General features: G+C 32.5%; 4 long non-coding RNA genes across 16 annotated transcripts in view; 3 read left to right on the top strand and 1 right to left on the bottom strand.

The window, feature by feature from the left end:
- Positions 1–20485, top strand: part of LOC137490330 (uncharacterized) — a 272586-nt gene that overhangs the window by 35249 nt on the left and 216852 nt on the right. The window lies entirely within an intron of this gene.
- On the top strand, positions 1116–6346 carry LOC137496362 (uncharacterized). Of its 5 annotated transcripts, none has more exons than XR_012384384.1 (6): positions 1116–2812; positions 3117–3172; positions 3652–3711; positions 4513–4627; positions 4892–5003; positions 6117–6346. It is a non-coding gene; the product is annotated as an uncharacterized lncRNA (long non-coding RNA). The 5 variants fall into 5 exon arrangements; XR_012384385.1 differs by having other exon boundaries at positions 2099–2812; positions 3117–3182; XR_012384387.1 differs by having other exon boundaries at positions 2800–3018.
- LOC100535223 (uncharacterized) lies at positions 8663–15069 on the top strand. Of its 7 annotated transcripts, XR_662382.4 has the most exons (9): positions 8663–8951; positions 9284–9343; positions 10063–10214; positions 10630–10685; positions 11441–11625; positions 11710–11817; positions 11892–11951; positions 12043–12211; positions 12308–15069. It is a non-coding gene; the product is annotated as an uncharacterized lncRNA (long non-coding RNA). The 7 variants fall into 7 exon arrangements; XR_012384381.1 differs by lacking the exon at positions 8663–8951 and having other exon boundaries at positions 9301–9343; positions 10630–10681; positions 11523–11625; XR_662383.4 differs by lacking the exon at positions 8663–8951 and having other exon boundaries at positions 9301–9343; positions 10630–10681.
- LOC101886594 (uncharacterized) lies at positions 15277–18173 on the bottom strand. The gene is made up of 4 exons (XR_223975.5): positions 18099–18173; positions 17200–17239; positions 16958–17101; positions 15277–15624 (listed from the first exon to the last, which is right to left on the bottom strand). It is a non-coding gene; the product is annotated as an uncharacterized lncRNA (long non-coding RNA).

The raw sequence follows: 20485 nt of genomic DNA, 5'->3' as shown, positions 1-20485 counted from the left end.
GCATTTAAAGCACACTTATGAAAAACACTAATAAAACTCTTTTGGATGTTTTTTTCTGTAGTGTACTTTATTGTAGTACACTAAAAATTTATTTAAGTATTACTGGTATTTATTATACTTTTGTCAAGTGTACTAAAGTCCTACTGAAGTATAAACATACTTTTAATTAGTATATTTATAGTGTTAAACCATAAAATTTTTATTTAACACAAAAAAATAACAATGTACTAAAAATGTATTTGCGGGTATTTAAGTGTATTTTAATTGCATTTAATTATATATTTTTTTTCAGCTGGGCTAGCATTGGGGTAAAGTTGGTTTTATAATCTTACAATTGGACTTTCTTCTTATAATATAATTTCAGAAAAGTATTGTTTTCAAATTCTAAATAGCAAAATCAAATAATCAGCCAGTGAAAGAACACTGTTCACAGTCAGTTAAATAGTGCTAATGCTGTTTTAAAGTAGTACCTACAGAACCTGCTATTTCAGATCGAATATTCAAAGTAATATCAGAGTGGGAGTGTGTCACAAGTTGTCACTGTTCAAAAATGAACGATTGTACAAATATAAATCAAACTTTACCTCAGTAAATCTGGCTAGGCGGAAGAGCACTATTTACTTGTTTTGTTATTTAACTAAATAAAATAGGAGCAGAAAAAAAAAGGAAAATATCTTGTCACTTGTGTTAACAAGACAATGAGTGATTTTTTTATTTTCAATTGTACTCACTAATTGTTGACTGACAGTTTGAGATACCTGTCGTAATTGTCATAAACATCAGTTTGGTTTTGTGATAGTTTTTATCCTGTCATCAAAAGACTTTTGAATAATACTGTAGGTGAAAGACTATTGGTAGCTAGTATGTAGTAATCTATGAATCAACAAATAAATTAACTAGCACAAATTGTTAATATTATAACTATTATAACAAACTGTGCAGTATTAAGTATTAATTTATTCCCTTCTGTGATTTTTTTCTTTTTTTTTAAGTGTGTTCTATTTTATATTTCTATATTTTATATATATTTATGAAATTATAAAAGTTTATTTATTATGTTAATTTTTTATAGTGTTTGATGCTTTTTATGTTCTTGTTGGGTGTGATGCAACATCATTTCGTTCTGCATTACAATTTATTGTGATGTCTTGTATGACAAAACTAAAGGAAACTGAAACTGAATTGAGTTATTTATCGGCCCGATAAAAATTTTTAATTAGACAACTTTTTAGTCTTATGCCCTACCCAGAATATAAAAATATATATATAAATATGTTTAATCAATTACTTTAATCAGTACTATTGGAATGTGAAGATACTTTTTAAACAGCACACTGTAAACGATTTCTGTTGTTTTCACGGTATTATACTGCATTTCTCAACAGTTGTTTACTGTATAAGCTGTGCACAGTGTGTTACTGTATATATTGCTGTTTTCACAGCATGATAATGTATTCTCAACATTTCCATACTGTGAACATGATTAACAGTATGCTACTGCAGATTTTACAATGAATTTTGGGAAAAAAAATCAGTTACTGTGCATCTAAATACAGTACTGCAAATGACCATGAAAAACTCTACACACACTTTATATTATTATTATGTTTATTTATTTTTTTTGACAAAGTATTTTGTGAAGAAAAATAAAATAACCTATTTCTTCAGACTGTTCAGTGCATAAAGCTGTCCCCTGGTTTTCCATATTTGGGTGTACTGCACCTTAATTTTATAAGGTTAACATGAAAATATTAAATCATTTTTAATCAACATAAATTTGTGCTTAACCAAAACGTAAACTGGAACAAAAGTAATTGATTCATGAAACCAAAGTTAGCTTAAATGTCATAATGACCAGCCTGCTTTAGACGGATTCATGAGATTAGGGCACCCGTCATCACCATGGAGGTCACATATCTCCGCATTTTCAAAACAATATTTTAAAATACCCACCATCTCTATAAATAAACCACAGACTTGAGTTTAAAACAACTACATTCCCGCATGAAAAACGGTTAAAACTAAATTTCATAACACATTCATTATAGAGCCATCTAAGACCGGGGCAAGTCTCACATGTCTAGCCGATTATAACCTCGTTTCGCCGGATACATGAGTGATGATGGACACCCTGGAGGTCAGAATCTCCGCTATCGGCAAAGCACGCTTACAATTTACACATGATATCTATAAATAAACCACAGATTTAAGTTTGTAAGAACTACATTCTCGCATGAAACACGGTTAAAATTTCATTTCGTGACATATTAAACGCAATATTTATAATATTAGCTGGGCTTTCTCATCCGCCATTACCATTTGCTTGTTGATGTGAAATGAATTCTGGGAGAAAAAAGTATTAATTCTCAAAACACTTCAAACGAACATTATTTGTATTGTCAAGGTCAGATATATGTAATAATTTCGCTGGTAAAGTGAATATAAAACAATGTTACTATATTGTAATCAATATCACGTTTGCACTGGTTCGGTTCAGCACTCGAGCGACTCTGAATCGTATTGAACCGAATTGAACCGTTTGCTCGGGAATTATTTGATCACACGTGTTCACAAGCACATTCAGCAATATGCAATTAGTGTATAATTAGTGTATAAATGCTTGTGGCCAAGCAGTATAACGAAATAGTAATGAATCATATACAAAAAGGAATCTGTTTTAGGCGGGTTCGATTCTTTACTGTTCACTAAGGAGCCGATTCATAGAACCGAACGGACACGACTCGACCTGCAGGCAACGGCTCTCCTAATTTGAAATTCACCTGTCGTCTTTCATCCAGCGAATTCATCCTCGGTAAGTGTTTTAAAGTCAAATTCTGTCCGTTAAAGGGTTGTTTTATAAGTATTTCTGTGTATTGTGTGTGTAATTTAAAAGAATTAACCAAGTGACATTAGTTGTAGGTTCTTATGTTATGTCACGCTATCCGTTAACAAACGGTATTTTAAACAAGAAATAACAGACGCCAGGCGGTCATTGTAGTGTTTGCGAGGTATTGTACAGTAAGTTTATCTTGAGTGAGTTTTTGACCATACGTTAAGTTACCTGAAAAACATAACTTCAACTTATTGTAACTGCATTAATGAATTCTCTATTTCAGCACAACACTGAGATGAAGGCGAAGTCACCATGAAAAGTTAAACGTTTACCGTTAAGGTAAGCTCTGGTCTTCACATAACGTTAGTCATTATGACTAAGCTATCATTATGGTAAAATTTTTCAACTGTAAGTTAGTTATTTAAACTAAACTCATAATGAAATGAGTCTTAACTGTTTTATTAAATGGAGCTGAAAATTAAATGCAGTTGAATTATTTTAAGCTAACGTTAATATTAACAAAATACATATTAATTGTCTATTTCTCAATAATGTTAATGAGCTTGATGTATAGTGTGTCATTAATTGTACATTTAATTTTTGGTGTTCAGGTGTACCTGAGGTGAGTGTACGTTCTGAGTACACAGATATAAGCCAAAGTCATATTCATCCTAATCTAAGAGAAATTGATGGGGTCAGGGAATGATTTGTGTACAAATGTATTTTAACCCCATACAGATTGGTATGGTTGTACCATAGATTTAGATTAATTAATGTTAAGTCTTATTTTACTCTTATTATATTTATCTGTTTTTCAGCTACAATAATTGATGTTGAAAAACTGATGCTACCAATCACTCCTCACTTTATTATTCAAGGTAATGTTGATGTCTTCCTCATTTTGATTAGATTTTTAAATGTCAAGTTGTTCACAGATTTGTTGTGAGGAGTTTCATGTACAACCTCTTTTTCTTCTTCCAGCAGTTCCTAAGATAAAAAAAATCTGGTGTTAAAACAGCCACGGCTATGCTATTTGCCTACCAAGTGCTGAGTAAATATTAGACAAACATTTTTTTCTATAACTGTTGTCTTTGTGTTTATTAGCAATTTTACTGGGCGTATGTGTTTTTTTTTTTTCAAACAGCCTGGAAACTGTAAGTTTAGTTCAATATGTTATTTTATGCTATTCATTTTTGTCTTAACATGGATTGCATGTTGAAGCTATCGTTTTATAGTGGGAAAATGTAAAAGAGAATCACTGAATACAATGGCATAATGATTCTGCTTGTTCAAAGAAGGTACTTGATTTAGTTTTCCTCAAGCGACACATCAGTTTTTATGACTATTGCTTGACACTTGAATTGAAGGGACAGTTCACCCCAAAATGAAAATAATAGCATCTTTGGCATCCTCCACTTGTTTCAAAATAGTTATATATTTAATTTGTTCCGTTGAACACAAACTCGTATTTTTTAAAGAAATTTGGTTCAAATATGGATGTCAATAGTTACTGGTTACTAACATTCTTCAAAATATCTGCTTTAGTGTTTAACAGAAATTCAAACTAGTTTAAAACACATGGAGTAAATAGTGGCAAAATAGTAAACTATTCCTTTAAATATTTTATTCTGAGACTTTTATTTATATGTGTCTTGTCTTTTGTCATATTGTCCTTCTAGCCCAGATTGTGATGGACCTGGAATGCGACACCAGTTACTCTTAAGACAAGAACCGAATAAAGCACAGATGTGGAGGGATTTGCAGCCAAACTTACTGGAGGGAAGGAACCTTTAGGTAAAAACACCTGCTTTATTTAGATCTGAAGTATTTTATTTGACATAGAGATTTATTGTTTTAATTCTAATTTAAAGCAAACAAGGTTGAGCACCCCTGGTCTAAAAGCTCAAAAATGCTGTTTCCGTGATAAGGTTAAATGTAGTTTAGAAATAGATTCATTAGGATCAATGCTTAAAGTAAACATTTTCTTCTCTCTGTAGACCAAACATGTTTACTATCCCTCACATTTTAATAAATTGTTTCTGTTTTTGTTTCTTACAGTGTGGGTGAACATACTACCTGGATGTCCAACAAAGGCTGCACAAGAGCTCATTTGATAGCACACATTCTGTCCTGTCTACATCTCTGATGACCTGGAAGTGCTTCGACATCAGTGAGTAATACATCTTTATATTGTCATGCATACAGGATTTCTGTAAGCTTAGCTTTAATGTTAGTTTCTAATCAGCAGTGACTGTTTTAAAAAATTAAGTATTTAAATTATTCTCAACGTTTTACTGATGCTGTGCACAGTAACGTTATGATGATTTAGTTTAAGGAAATGTCACTAGAGGGTTTGTATAAAAAATAAATAAATAAATAAATTGTATGAAATGACTCGATAAAATGTTTATTTGTCTCGCTGACATGCCATCACTGCTGCATATTAAAATACAGTAATACGAATTGACCGCAGAATATTACCACAAACATTTCATTAAGTAGGCTAGACTGCTCTTTAGTTCTCTACTCAACTTTAACACATTTCCTCGTGTCGCTGAGCCTCTCTGCAGATTTTGCCAAAAATGAATACTTAGTGATTACTTTGTTTTATGCAAACCAAATATCAGTAACTCATCATTAGCATTATTTTAAAAAATCACCCATGGCTTTCATGTTCTCTAACGCAATCTTATCTGTAAGTTAGAAGTGGATTTATACGTGTTAAAAGCCTAAAAGTATTTAATTAACATTAGTCACGTTAAATTAGATTATTTTAATTTATTTAATTTTAAATATGTAGCCTCTTAAAGTGAGAATGAACTGTGTTCACCCCTCTTAAATTCGTGGAAGCACTAGTAGTGTGATCATGGAATCAGATATTCGAGCTATACAGAGTCGGACATTAAGTTAAGATGAGACTTTATTTTTTACACACCTGTGTGGACACCTGAATAGCAATCTTTAAGAACAATGCCCGCTGATCTTTTCCCCATTAACGTTAGTGTAATTGTGAATTGACAACAAACTGTATTTCACCAACAAAAACAATTAAAAAAACTGTTATATATATTATAACTGTTATATATATTTATTTATATATATATATATATATATATATATATATATATATATATATATATATATATATATATATATATATATATATATATATATATATGTATAAAAAAACAACAGTGCAGTGTTTCGTTTCTGAATGAATTAAATGGTTTGAGGGATGATTAGTTTTTACTTCAGTGATTGATTTTGCCTGTCATTTTTGCAGGATCATCAGAAGTGCTGCTGCCCTTTTTCACTGTCCCTTTCCACATCATTTGGCCTTCATCATTTCCTGTCTTGTAGCAGTATTTTTACCTGTTTTTAAAATTGTAATAATTTTTGATGCATTAATTGTTGACTGGTTTTAATGATCAATTGTTTATTAGTGTTCTGTTGCTTTGTTATATTGAATTATTGCTACTGTTTTAGCATGGTTTACACAATAAACCTTTATTGTGAAGTTAAAGTTTCAGTTTCTTTATTTTTCTTGTATTTCTTGAACAGTTAAAATGACACTTGTGCAATTTTTGAACATTTTTACCCATTATAAAGTAGCACTATTAAATAAAATAAAATAACATTTAATAACTGTAAAATACTATACAGTAATAATAAAAGTAACGTTAAAATACCGTAGTTCTTCATGGTAAAAATGTACAATAAAATACTGTTTTCAGTTTTGCAGTATGTGTATCACTACTGTAATTGGTGTTACAGTAAAAATCAACAACAGTAAAATGATGTATTACATTTTACAGTAAATGTAATACTAATGTAATTAGTATTACAGTAATGTTACCGTTTTATGAAATACAGCAACTACTGGATAATTGTTGCCAGTAACTTACTGTTGATTTAACAAGAAATCGTTTACAGTGCACAACAAAAATGTTTCTGAAGACGTTCACCTACTGCACCTTTAACTGAATCCTCGTGGAAGCATGTGAATTTAATTGAATTGAATAGGGAAGTCTCTGATTTCCATCTTACTTTTTGCATTGACCTCCTCAGTCACATATAACAGAAATAAACAGAACAGTGCAAGAGAAGGTTTCTGCATTGTAAATTACCAAGCATGTCGGGTTGTGAATTATGCATGTCTATTTGGTTTTCCAGTGTGTGTTGCATTGTGTTGTTGTGGCTCTAGCATTAATCTCACCACAGCAGGTGTAGGACAGGGAGATTCATCTGTGCTCATAGTCCAGCGGCAGCTCTGAGACTGAGGCAGGAAGGAAGAAGCATGGATACTGTCTTCCCATAATGCCCCTGTGCTTTCCTCCTAACGTATGAACTCTGACTACAGTGCAGAAAGATGCTAGTCTGCAAAATTGGGCTCTGGGTATAAAAAATGTAGAAATAAAGCCCTCTTTCAGCACTATGTATGAAATATGGGAGGAAATGGGAAGTCAATAAACATCTACAGAAACAGCCGTCAGCTATACAGGCCGGGAAGTGTTTCTGCTCCGTTGAGTTTTCTCGCTGGCTTGTTGTGCGTCTGTGTCACTTGTTGTGTCACTAAAGCTACATAAACAGTTGACCGAGGTTTGCAAACTCACTCCAGGTCAGTGCGATGGGAGTGTGACTTTATTGATGGCTTTGTAATTTGTACTGGCTTCTCTGGTCTTTTATCAGCAGCTTGTTTTGTTTTCACAGAGGGTTTAAACCTAAACCTCACAAATTGCTTGTGGGTTTTACTTTGGTATCATGATGCACTCAGTCGACAGTCTGTTGTTTTTTGTGGGGTGTTGGCTCCATTGCACTGGTGCACACATTGGCTCCAATGCACTGGTGATTCAAAACTTTTTGTATCAGTGGTAAATTCATATTCGTATCTCATTCACTGTTTTGATTGACATGTAGCTATTTTTGACGTATACAGTCGAAGTGAGGAGACAACACAGTAAGCTTTTTATTTTTTTAGATCTGAACTAGGTGTTTAATAATTTATTGTTATATTTTATTTATTTTATTATGACCATATAGCAGCCGAAGCATTGTAATTATGCATTGAAATGACATGAAAATGTACTGTGGTACTGCGTGCATAATTATACAAACATTTAATTAAAGACTGTTCTTATGAGAAAAAGAAAAGCATATTAACATTGAGGCAAGATCATTGAAGATCAGGTGCAGCAGTTTTCCTGCAGAAGCTTAGAACATAGTATTTTGCAATTTTAAAGCTCGTCTAAACTTAAGGCTAACTTATACTTTTGTGTCAAGTGCACCAATGCTACAATGCAGCCTTTGAGCAGTCAAATATCCAAGTACTAGAAGTACTTGTGCAGGAGCTCCAGATGAAAAATTTTGTTTTGTGTTTACCTTATGATAAAAGTTGCTTGTACATTGAACATTTTAAAATAGATAGCGTTTTAAGTAAAAATATAATAATTATTAAGTATTAAAAGACTGCCTATTTAATATCAGCAAGAGCCACATAATGCTTTTCACTGCCCAGGTTTTAATATTAGTAGCAACTATAAACGTATTTGAACTTTTTATTAAGGTTATAGGGTGATAAGAATTGTAAATCATTCTGAAAACTAGTCCCATCTAAATAGTGCTGTCAATGTCAGTGTTTCAGTACAGGTCGCTGACCACAGTGTCTGGTAGATAATAATAAAACCCTCCACTTGGCTGCTGGTGGGTGTTAATATCCCACCTTGTTCATTATACAGCCAACACATTCTCACTCCCAACTCGTCATATACTGACGCTTGGTCAGGAACCCTCGGCGTAAGTTATTGACGCACAGGGTACCCCTTTAGCGTCACATTTAGACGTGCAGGGATTCCCTATAGAATCTGTACCTGACCCTGAAGCGTCATAGGGAGACGCTGGAGGCTCGTATAATTACCAATAGATGTCAACGCACTTTTTAAAACCTGATTTACGCCTATTATCGCAGTTTTCTTCTTTTAAAAATATGTAATTTTTATTTTGTTCATGAAAAGCGTCTGTAAACTGGGTCGAAACTACTGTATGAATAAACTTCGGTCCACGTGACATCCCTTCACGGTGAGTTTAACGCCGCTCTGCTATTGGTCAAACTGCATCAACGGTGAGTTCTCAGATGAGTTCAACTGTCAACATTAAATAGTATGTTAATGCTGCATAATGTATTTTTATTGGAGATTAGTTGGTGTTTATAAATATTTTATCATTAACTTTATATTTAATGAGTGAAAATATATTCGGTTGTCCAGTTTAGGTTAACTATAAAACTATACTACTAATAAAACTTTGATTCATTCATATTATTTGTTATTTTTTTTACTTAAAAAATATTACATTTCAAGTACTAAGTTTAAAAATGTTTTTGGCTGATCTTTTGTCATTTTAAATTATTCATTGAAGTTGGGGTCATTGTATGTGGCGATCTATTTTTTACAGTCTATGCTCGCTATCCCAGGGTTCATTGCGATCCCAAGGTTCACTGCGGTTTTCCACAAGGTACGTAAAAAGTAAATAAAGACGATTTGTTGATAAAGCATGTACTGTAAACTAGCGACGTTATCTAATTACATCAAGTTCATTTATTAAAAACATATTTTTCTCAATAATAACGTTGGTCATGCATAGCTCAGAACAATATATACATTTTAAGATGATCAGTGCTAACACATTGTTGTTTTCCACAATAGAATTCGTGCAAAATCTTTATATGATATGCAATATGCAACTCTAATAATACAAATGTATTCGTAATTGTTTCAATATTAAAGAACATCAAGTGTTTCCAAAGGTTTATTGTAAAAACAATTATTTTCCATGCCTTTAAAGGAAAAAAAGGCAGAAATTTTGCCCGTCTGAGCACATTTTTAATTTAATTTAATTTAATTTTTATTTTAATCTACCACACACACACACACATATGTATTTGTATATATATATATATATATATATATATATATATATATATATATATATATATATATATATATATATATATATATACAGGTGTAAATTATAAGGTGTTCACTGTTCAGATATGAATATTTTTTCTTTGCTCTTTTCAGGTTCTTTAGATTTCTTTAAAAATCCAATTTTGTTTTCTAATAAGCAAAAAGTAAAGCCACTTTACCCATGTCTATATGTTAAATTGAACTTGTCTTTCTCTCTATCTCTGTTAACACATTTGTATTTGTTTGATTAATTCTTGTGTCTTTCAGCCTGTTTCTGCCTATCACCATGAGTGATTCCTTGATACTCATATTTATCATCAAGATCTCAATTATAAGCTCAAGTCTTGATGACAACTTGATGATCTGCAGGAAGCTCCACCATGTATAGAGGGCCAAGACCACTCTGGAATCAGTCAAGGGTTAGTGAAGTTTTTCATTCCATGTATATGAAATATCTACATTGTTTAGGCATATATGATTGTATGAGATAAAATGCAATTATTCTTTCACTTCTATTGTAATAACAGAAAGAAACGCATTAGTTTTACTATTACTATTGTTTATGAAAAACATTATAAACTACAGTATAAGCTCACAAAATATTGTGGCCTAACTGTTTAAAACTATTTGTTCTGGGTGTTGATAGTGGCCAACCATTTTTTTTCTTTTTCAGAAAGTAATTTGTTTTGTCTGATTTTATGACACCTTATAGGCCATCAACTGTCCACATTGGGGTTTAGGAAATTAAACTACTAATGCTGCTTGTCTACTAGTCTTAGGATAAGTTAGAATTGTTATAAATGTTAATTTCTTTGTTGTTTTTATCTGGTACAGCTCATAGGAACTCCAATCTTCCCAACTGTGAGAGGGCCTTGCTCCAGTGACTGTTGGTGTGTACTTTAATGTTTCCATTAGTCCCTGTATCTATAGATCTAGGTGACAGTGGGCTAGAGTAAAAATTTGTTTTTATTTAAACTAAGGCATACTGATGGCCTTTTTTATCTCAGATTTGGTCATGCAAGTATAAATATATCCTAAAATATTTTTATATTCTTTCCATTGGTGGAAAAGAGTTTGGTATAATTATTTTTAATAGACTGCCAAGTTCTCAGCAGACATTTTTCTTAGATATTCTTGAGTGGGAGTCTGTGCAATACAAGGTGGATAGTATTTGCAAGGAAGAGCCCTTCATCTGTCTTGCTTCCACACTAGATATACTGCCAATTTAAGTAGATGTGAACCATAAGTATAACCATTTCATGAATGCACAAGGTACTTTAAACTGTATGTGTTGAAACTAAATTAACAAGAAAACAGCTCTGTGATGTTCACCTAGTAAAATTAGATTAGAAGATAATATTTTGAAGGTTTGTTTACAGCTAAGGATTAAGGATTGACAGGAAGATTTGTGGACTACATCAACTAATGACACTACCTCCAAAGAGTTGCAAAAAGCTGTCCAAAGTTTCAGCACCATCTTTAAGCCCATGATTTTAGTGTGTTTCATGCCTAAGCACATGAGTTTAAATCTGAGATAGATGAACTATATGATTATCTTAAACTGATCTACAAGTAAATGCCAAAACTTATTGGTTTACTTATTTGCTTGTTTGTTTGTTTGTTTTTTTTTGTATATGTTAACCAGGTGAAATGGAGTGAGGCATACCAGGATATGCCTGGTTTTACTCTTGGGAAGGAGGTTGAACAGTGCAATATTTCTTCTATAGGATTGCAGTGACCAGACATGCTACTGTAACTCTCATGGTCATGTGCTGGAATTAGCAGATATTCAACAATTTGGCCATCTCGCTGACCTATTGATATCAGAAGGTAACGATATCCAGTAGAATTTGTTTTAGATGTTCAGTAACCTATTTAAATAGTATTGTGATTTTTGATTGCTTATCACTGTAGACCGCAGCAGCTCTGCAAAGCAAGTTGCAAAACAGAATCCATGAAAGTGGCAGTGACCGGAAACCAGTTGGAAGACTTTGGTCTGTGATGTAGAGGAGTGGGCAGAGGGTGAGGAAATTCTTATTAATATTACATGTAGTCATGAAAAATTGTAAGTGTTACTATTATTGTCATTTTTTCAGTAGCAGAAGCAAAGACAACAAAAAACAGAAGTGATATGGATGTCTTCGTCATATGGCATGGTATGTACACTAGACTTCTGTCAGTGTTGATTCTTTAAAAGTTGACGTATAATCCTTGTAATACAACTTTCTTTTTATGAATATATTTCAGACTCTGCTGACCCAGCAACAAAGAGGAGGGTCTTCAACATCATCCTGCTAGTCAGGATTCTTCAGGAGAAGCAGTGGATTCTTGTGGCAGAGATGGCCAACCACTATAAATACCTTTCAACTCATCCTGGTTCCTTCAAAGAACTTTCCTGCTTGTTTGCTACTGAAAAGTATGTATTTGTATTATTTGGCACAGACATAAGCATAAGGTTACCCAGTCCAAAGGATATTAATATATTTTTATGTTGTTGTGTTCTTCTTTTAAGATTCGACATGTGGCCTAAACGAAGAGGGGTTAAAAGGTCTATGGATCATCATTCTCAGAAAGCAACAAAATAACTGAGAAATAAACAACAATACGATGGTGCAATCTAGAGACCTGCAAGGTACTTGCAAGTTTTGGCTGGAGCAGAGAACATAGATTTTTTTAAATAAAGCTCCAGCTGATGAATATGACATTGACTGTGGATTTTCTTTTACTGTAATCCAGAAGAGGATGACCTTAACCCTGAATCTAAAGCATGTAATGCAATCTGTAAAAAAAATAAAATAAAAATTTCATCTTCTATAACCAAATTGTTGTCTCTTTTTTTTTTTTAAATACATAGATATGTACGGTATGTAAGCATTCCTCTAAAATCAATCAGTGTTGTAAATTAAGAGCATTATTGTATGCCTAACTGCTTACAACATATAACGATTTAAGGAACTCTATATTAAAATAAAATTATTACATTAAATGACATTAAGAGCTTTTAAAATATTAATTTTATGATACATTTTTATGATAAATTTAATTTTTGCATATACTTGGCCAAAAAATTTACATTATTATGGTCAACTGCTCAGATACCTCCAGTCAATATGTGGCTGAGTCAGGCAACCAGACTTCTACCTCTGAACAAATTAACCTATGATTTACATCAAAGATCTGATGGATCTATTTGGTCCTCATGGATTTTTCTAAAAAAAAAAAAAAAAAATTAATCTCCTTTTATTTTTGTCTTTACTTTGAAACATTTGTATTAATTTGTTAGAATGTCTAACAAAAAACTACTGTACTTGTGAGATAACAGTGCCACTGTTGTTATGCTGAAAATAAAAAATAACTTTGTATAATGTTTTATTGAATGCAAGATAAAAAATAAAATATTTTCCAAGAGATGGATTGCAGCTGGAAGAGCATCTGCTGCATAAAAACATGCTGGAAAAGTTGGCGGTTCATAGAGCTGTGGCGACCCCTGGTTAATAAAGGGACTAAGCCAAAAAGTAAAATAAAATATGTATTTTTTGTAGACATAGAACTTCACAGTAACTTATAAGTACAGCACAGAACTTTTTTACTTCTAGTTTAGATAATTTAAAGGTTTGCATATTTATTTTGTTGGTTCATGGCTATGTATTTTTAATCATTTTGAACTATTCACAGCATTTGAAAGGATATCTTATCGTCATTGTTACCTCATTTCTCACTATTTTTATGATTCTTACAATGCAGCAAATCTTAAAATCATTTGATCATAAAGAAAATAATTAACAAATTAACCCACATGCAGGACAAAGACATTATGTGGAACCATTATTTAACACAAAGTTCATCCATTGTCATCAAAACATACTGTTACACAAACAGTTGAAGATTTAGAAAGTAAAAATAATCAGATAAAGAGTGGTTTTCAAACAAATACATGTCTTTAAAAAAGTTATATTTATAAACATTTACATATTTTAAGAGCTTTTATCCATATTTCAAATAAAGTGAAAACAATTAAACATCACATGATGACCATTAATGAAACACACTTACAGAATTACATCCACACATTTTATTCTGAACTCATAATATTTGTGATGAACATAGATCACTATTGCTAATAACTTGTGATTAAAGAGGATACTAATGTTTAGCTTATTTTTACAGCTTTTTTTTTTACCACAACTGTTCATGTGACAATACAATTTCTTGTCCATGTTGAAGATAATACATCTACATATGTTAACTGCCCTTTTACTCAAAGGGTATGAGTAGAGCCCCGTAGAAAAGGAAAAAGTAATCACATTTCAAACGAGAAATGAGTGAGAGAATATCAGCAAGACTATTATCTATGCTATGTTCAATAAATAATGTTGGATATAATAGTCTGATATATACTGATCAAGTCAATAAAAGCTGTTTTAAAAAAATACTCATTGTAAAATAACAAATTTATGTCTGGCATTCATATATGTCATAAATATATGCACAATGACCTTATTCAGATAGTCTTTAGTTCATTAAAAATAGTATTTGTTCCATTTTATTACAAAAAGGCTTTAAACTACATTACCCACAATCCTTTGTCGCTGTATAGATGGGACGGGAAAGACATGGCGCTACAAATTGTAGTTCATTGAAAGCTGTAGTTAGGGTTAAGTTTAGGGTTACGATCTTGGTTAATCGGTAACTATTTGAAACACAGCGATAACTCATTGATAAAGGACACTGTTAGTAAAGTGGCAAAGTTAGCAAAACATAGTTAGCAACACGAAGGATCTTTTAATTTGGCTTAGAAGTTATAGTCCAATCACAATGTCGCAATCTACGTCACACTTTGTCTCTATTTGGTAATCTTCCGGTTGAAGGTAGATTATAATAACCTTATAATATAACTTAAATATCAAAATGTGTATTAATATTACATGTTATTTAGTGTCTTATTAAAAATACAAATGTATATTTACCGTGAGATTCCTTTGTGGGGGTAACCTGATGTGCAAAATGATCATAGTAAAACCAGATCATAGGCAGTATACTAAATTTGAAACGAATAATAAAATAATAAAAAAAGCATCATGTTTGAAAACATTTCCAGCATTTCCTGTAACTAAACACTGCGTCATGTAGGTATACAAATATAAATATATGTCAAACTTAAATGACAAATATAGTGCCCATTAAATAGTAAAAATAGTAGTTCATTGTAAATGAGTATGCAAATAAACACAATACATTTTTAATGAAACATTTAGAATTTATTTATAATGCCACAAAAAAAAAAAAATCACGCAAACATGCAAAAACCAAAAATATATATATTTATAACAGTTTTTAATGCAATAATATATTACCATACATATATAAATGATTAAAAACAATTATAATTGAAGGAAATTTATATTTTGTATTATCATTATTATATTTATTTTGTGATATTTATTCATGTCATACATCTGGTATGTCAAGCTCAAGTAAAACTGCACTGCAAAAAATCTTTTCAAATGATGCCTTTGGAAATGCCATTATAATAAACAGCTTTCACAACAACAAGAAGTCAAGTTCATGACAAATGCAAATTATGTTTATAATAACAACTTTCTGAACTTAAACATCAAAAGTAGAATAAGTTCAAAACATATTCAAGTATTTACTGAAGAATAGCAAAAACAATTTTTACAAAACACTGAGAACCAAAGTGTGCTTGGTGAGTCCAGGTGTTTATGCTGACTAGACTGTCATATTGCAACCCGGTTAGCATGAGGAGACTTGGGCGTAAAGTGTCAGGAATTCCTGGAGGGCTCCCAGGTGTTATTCCAGGTTTTGCCACTGTAAAGTATTAGAAGTGCACAATATCATTACTGAACAAAGAATGAGTGTTAGGTTTCATTTAGAAAGTTCAGTGATATTTATTTATATATGTAAAGTGTCATTAAACCTGGCACTCTTGAATTAACTGTATAATAGGTTAAACATTTCCAGCATGTTTCCATGTATTCCAAGCTGATCTGTCAGTTCTACAAACTCAGAGATCAGGATAGTGACTGCACTTCTCATTATGAACACCCTTATCCTTCTCATACATTTTTATCACCATTGATGTCCACTGCTGTAGTTTTCATTGAAGGGAATGCTGACACAAATTCCAGCAAGTTTTTTTTTTAAATAGCAGAATATGGGTATTATTGGGCCAAAACCTTAAAAATATAAGATGCAAGATTTGAATCTTGATGAACATATTGTTAATTCACTTCTTGCAATTGAAAACACACATCTCATGTTTGACTCATCAATTATATGAAAACTACTACAGCATACTGTGCTCCACCCTAAAAATATTTCTAAATTATAACAAGCTTATTGTTTTACAAGGCTAAACATTAATTTCATGCCTGCATGATTCACTGCTTTTACTGAAACCCATTACACTCTTAACTCAAACTAGTTGACTTTATAAAAAAAAACTGCATGGAAAATGTTGCCTTAAACCCTTTATGTTTTTACACAAGGTGAAACTAAACAGCCCTCTTTAAATTAACCTAGAACCTTTACAATCTTCTTGGACTTACAGTAATATGTTAATTCAAGTATGGCTGTAAAGTTGTACCTTGTATAAAATGTAAGGGGTTTAAGGCACTGGGTTTCTATACAATTTTCTAGTAAAGTCAACTAGATTGGGTTAAAGGAATAGTTCACTATTTACTCTTCCTCAAGTGGTTGTAAACCTTTTTTTAAAAACTTCCAAGTTACTTTGTGTTGAACATGAAGGAAGTTTTTGAAGAAAGCTGAAAAGCTGAAAACATTGACATGCATAGTAGGAAAAACAAATACCATGGAAGTTAATGTTTGCAGGTTTTCATCTTTCTTTAAAATATAAATTGTTTAACTGAAGAAAGCAACTCAGACATATTTGGAACAAGTGAAGTATGAGTCATTAATGACAGAATTTTCATTTTTGGGTGAATCTCTTTAAGAGTATACTGAAAGAAATGTCCTACTCAATGAAGCTAACTTCAGCTGCATGTGTAGCCCCATAAGTACTTATCTAGAAATCAAAACAATGATCACGTCAGTCCCATTTTAGGCCTTTTATATCATATTGGCCACAGAATGGACTACTTAGTGTTGCAATAAAAAACTAAAAAATAAAACTATGACTTACCACACAATACAAGACAGACAGTGAATTTTCAGCTCTGCCTTTGCTGTACACAAGATGAGGTTCCAGCTTCAACACTGATCTGAGTGGGGCAGTTGTGCAGCTCTGTGAGGTTGTGACTGTTCAGGTGCAGTGCTGTGAAGAGTTCTTTATTAAAAGAAAGTACATTCTTTTAAAAGCTGTACATAATAGCAAAGAAAATACAATGATTTTAAATAACGATTATTTCTGAACAAAAACCTTACCCTTAGTCAAGATGAATTCATATGTCAAAAGTTTCTGCATCTAAAATGAATAAAAACAGATGTGACATTAGTTAAACCCACTAAACTACTAGATACATCAGTACTGCATTAAGCAGTTGTAAAGTAATGTAAGTGTAGTCCAAAATGAGCCTTAATCTGTTTAAGATAATGATTTAAAAAACGTTGCTTGTGTTAAAAACAATCCAGCCACTTGTAATACATAGGATCAATGGTAAATTTCTGAGAAGGTGCAAGGTAATCCTTGAGTTTTACCATTGACATCCTGACTGACATAATATTTGACAAAGAAGACAGCTTGTTGTGCCTCTTTACCACAATTTAGAGATGATAGATTCTTTCTTTTATTAAATAAATTGGTAAAGGCCAAATTATACTTGTAATAGTGTATGATATTCATTGTGACATACATCAGCTTAAGTTATACTTGAGCTTTTGTTATGTTTTATATATATATATATATATATATATATATATATATATATATATATATATATATATATATGTGTGTGTGTGTGTGTGTGTGTGTGTGTGTGTGTGTGTGTGTTTTAAGAAAATAATTGTTTTTACAATGTAGCCTTTAAACCTTTGGAAACATTTGATGTTCTTTAATATTGAAACAATTACGAATACATTTGTATTATTAGAGTTGCATATTGCATATCATATAAAGATTTTGCACGAATTCTATTGTGGAAAACAACAATCTGGTAACACTGTTCCTTATCTTAAAATGTATATATTGTTCTAATGCATGACCAACGTTATATGTAAGAAAAATATGTTTTTAATAAATGAACTTGATGTAATTAGATAACGTCGCTAGTTTACAGTACATGCTTTATCAACAAATCGTCTTTATTTGTTTACTTTTTACGTACCTTGTGGAAAACCGCAGTGAACCTTGGGATCGCAATGAACCTTGGGATAGCGAGCATAGACTGTAAAAAATAGATCGCCACATACAATGACCCCAACTTCAATGAATAATTTAAAATGAAAAAAGATCAGCTGAAAACATTTTTAAACTTAGTACTTGAAATGTAATATTTTTTAAAGTAAAAAAATAACAAATAATATGAATGAATCAAAGTTTTATTAGTAGTATAGTTTTATAGTTAACCTAAACTGGACAACCGAATATATGTTCACTCATTAAATATAAAGTAAATGATAACATATTTATAAACACCAACTAATCTCCAATAAAAATAGATTATGCAGCATTAACATACTATTTAATGTTGACAGTTGAACTCATCTGAGAACTCACCGTTGATGCAGTTTGACCAATAGCAGAGCGGCGTTAAACTCACCGTGAAGGGATGTCACGTGGACCGAAGTTTATTCATACAGTAGTTTCGACCCAGTTTACAGACGCTTTTCATGAACAAAATAAAAATTACATATTTTTAAAAGAAGAAAACTGCGATAATAGGCGTAAATCAGGTTTTAAAAAGTGCGTTGACATCTATTGGTAATTATACGAGCCTCCAGCGTCTCCATATGACGCTTCAGGCTCAGGTACAGATTCTATAGGGAATCCCTGCACGTCTAAATGTGACGCTAAAGGGGTACCCTGTGCGTCAATAACTTACGCCGAGGGTTCCTGACCAAGCGTCAGTATGTGACGAGTTGGGAGTGAGAATGTGTTGATACAGCAGGTAGAGTTTTATAGATGCGTTTTTCTGTCAAGCTCATTATACTCTCTGCTACATCCCACCAGTCGGTTTTTCTCTAAATAAACATTCTGCCAGCAGCTCTCACCTCAGCAAGTCTTCATTAATTGCAGTCTTTGCACTAATAAATATCTTTTATTGGATCATTTCAGTCTTTAATGTGGCCAGTGAGTAATTGAGCTTTATAAGACGAAGCTTTTGGATTCCTTGCTTGGATTAATAATAGTTTAATTTTCTTTTTATCAGTCACTGGCCGTGACAGAGCGGCCAGTCTGGTAACACGGACTGTCTGTAATCAACCTATAAATACTGCCGCTGCGCTTCTATCTTTAGCAGTATAATAAGACATGTCGCTTTCTATATATTGCAGCGGGGAATGAAGACAAACACAGGTTCTTTGCTCAGGAAGCCACTTGAACAGACTTAGTGGTACACGTATTGGAGTGTTGTTACTGTCTGGTTCTGATGTGAGTGGTTTTGTGTGTCCAGACGGCCCAGTGTAATCTTTGTCCATGTGTGCGTAAAGAGAAACAACAGTATGAGCTTTTCTGGTTTAGTGTGTGCTTTACAAAATGAGCCAACTGTGCCCATTTCTACCCAGAACTGACAAGGAATGAATGCTTTCCGCTGGATTCCCAGATGGGCCGCCACACACGACTGTGCTTGTGTTTTCTGCAGTGTTTAGGCCAGTTGTTTTTTGGGGTTGATGGAGAGGACAGGAGACTGGTTGTCCAAACCTTCCAGCCTCCTGGCATGCAAATAAAGTCACACACACACACACACACACACACACACACACACACACACACACACACACACACACACACACACACGCAAACACACACACACACACACACACACACACACACACACACACACACACACACACACACAAACAGCATCTATCCAAGCATAATCCCATTGGTTGCATGTGTTTTCAGCACTCCAGACACGGCCAGACGCCTGAGGAATTATCATCTGTTTAACACACATTCGTTTATAATGATGAGTGAGACTGTGAAAACAGCACACAAGCGAACATGAATATGATGACTGACCCTATTCACTTTTCAACCCAGGTTCATTGGAGAAAAAATGGTTCCAACAAGTTTTAAAAAGATAAATAACTGAAAGTGATTTTTTTTGCAGTTTTCAGGTGACGTTCTTCATTTTCACAATGATTATAATTAATCAAATAGTAGAGCACAGAATGCCAAGGTTGTGGGTTTGATTCTCTGAAGAATTGAATGAAACCTTTATAAAATGTATGAATCTGCTAATGCACAGTTAGAAATGTAATTATCAGTTAATGAAAACTCACTTCTTAAACTTGCATGATGATCTAGCTTAAGTCATGTATATAAGATCCAATGTTCATTATCTAAACTAAGCTTTTTCTTTTGCACTGCTCTACAAACTTCAGCAAGTTATTTTGAAAAATTTTAAAAATGACTGCAAACCTTAGTACATAACGTAACATATACAGTTGAAGTCAGAATTATTAGCCCCCCCCCCCTTTTTTTTTTTTTTTTTAATTTTTTTAAATATTTCCCAAATGATGTTTAACAGAGTTAATAATAAATGACTTT

Source organism: Danio rerio, chromosome 8 (genome assembly GCF_049306965.1).
Source record: "Danio rerio strain Tuebingen ecotype United States chromosome 8, GRCz12tu, whole genome shotgun sequence".
Lineage (NCBI taxonomy): Eukaryota > Metazoa > Chordata > Actinopteri > Cypriniformes > Danionidae > Danio > Danio rerio.
This window is presented reverse-complemented; position numbering and strand designations above follow the sequence as displayed.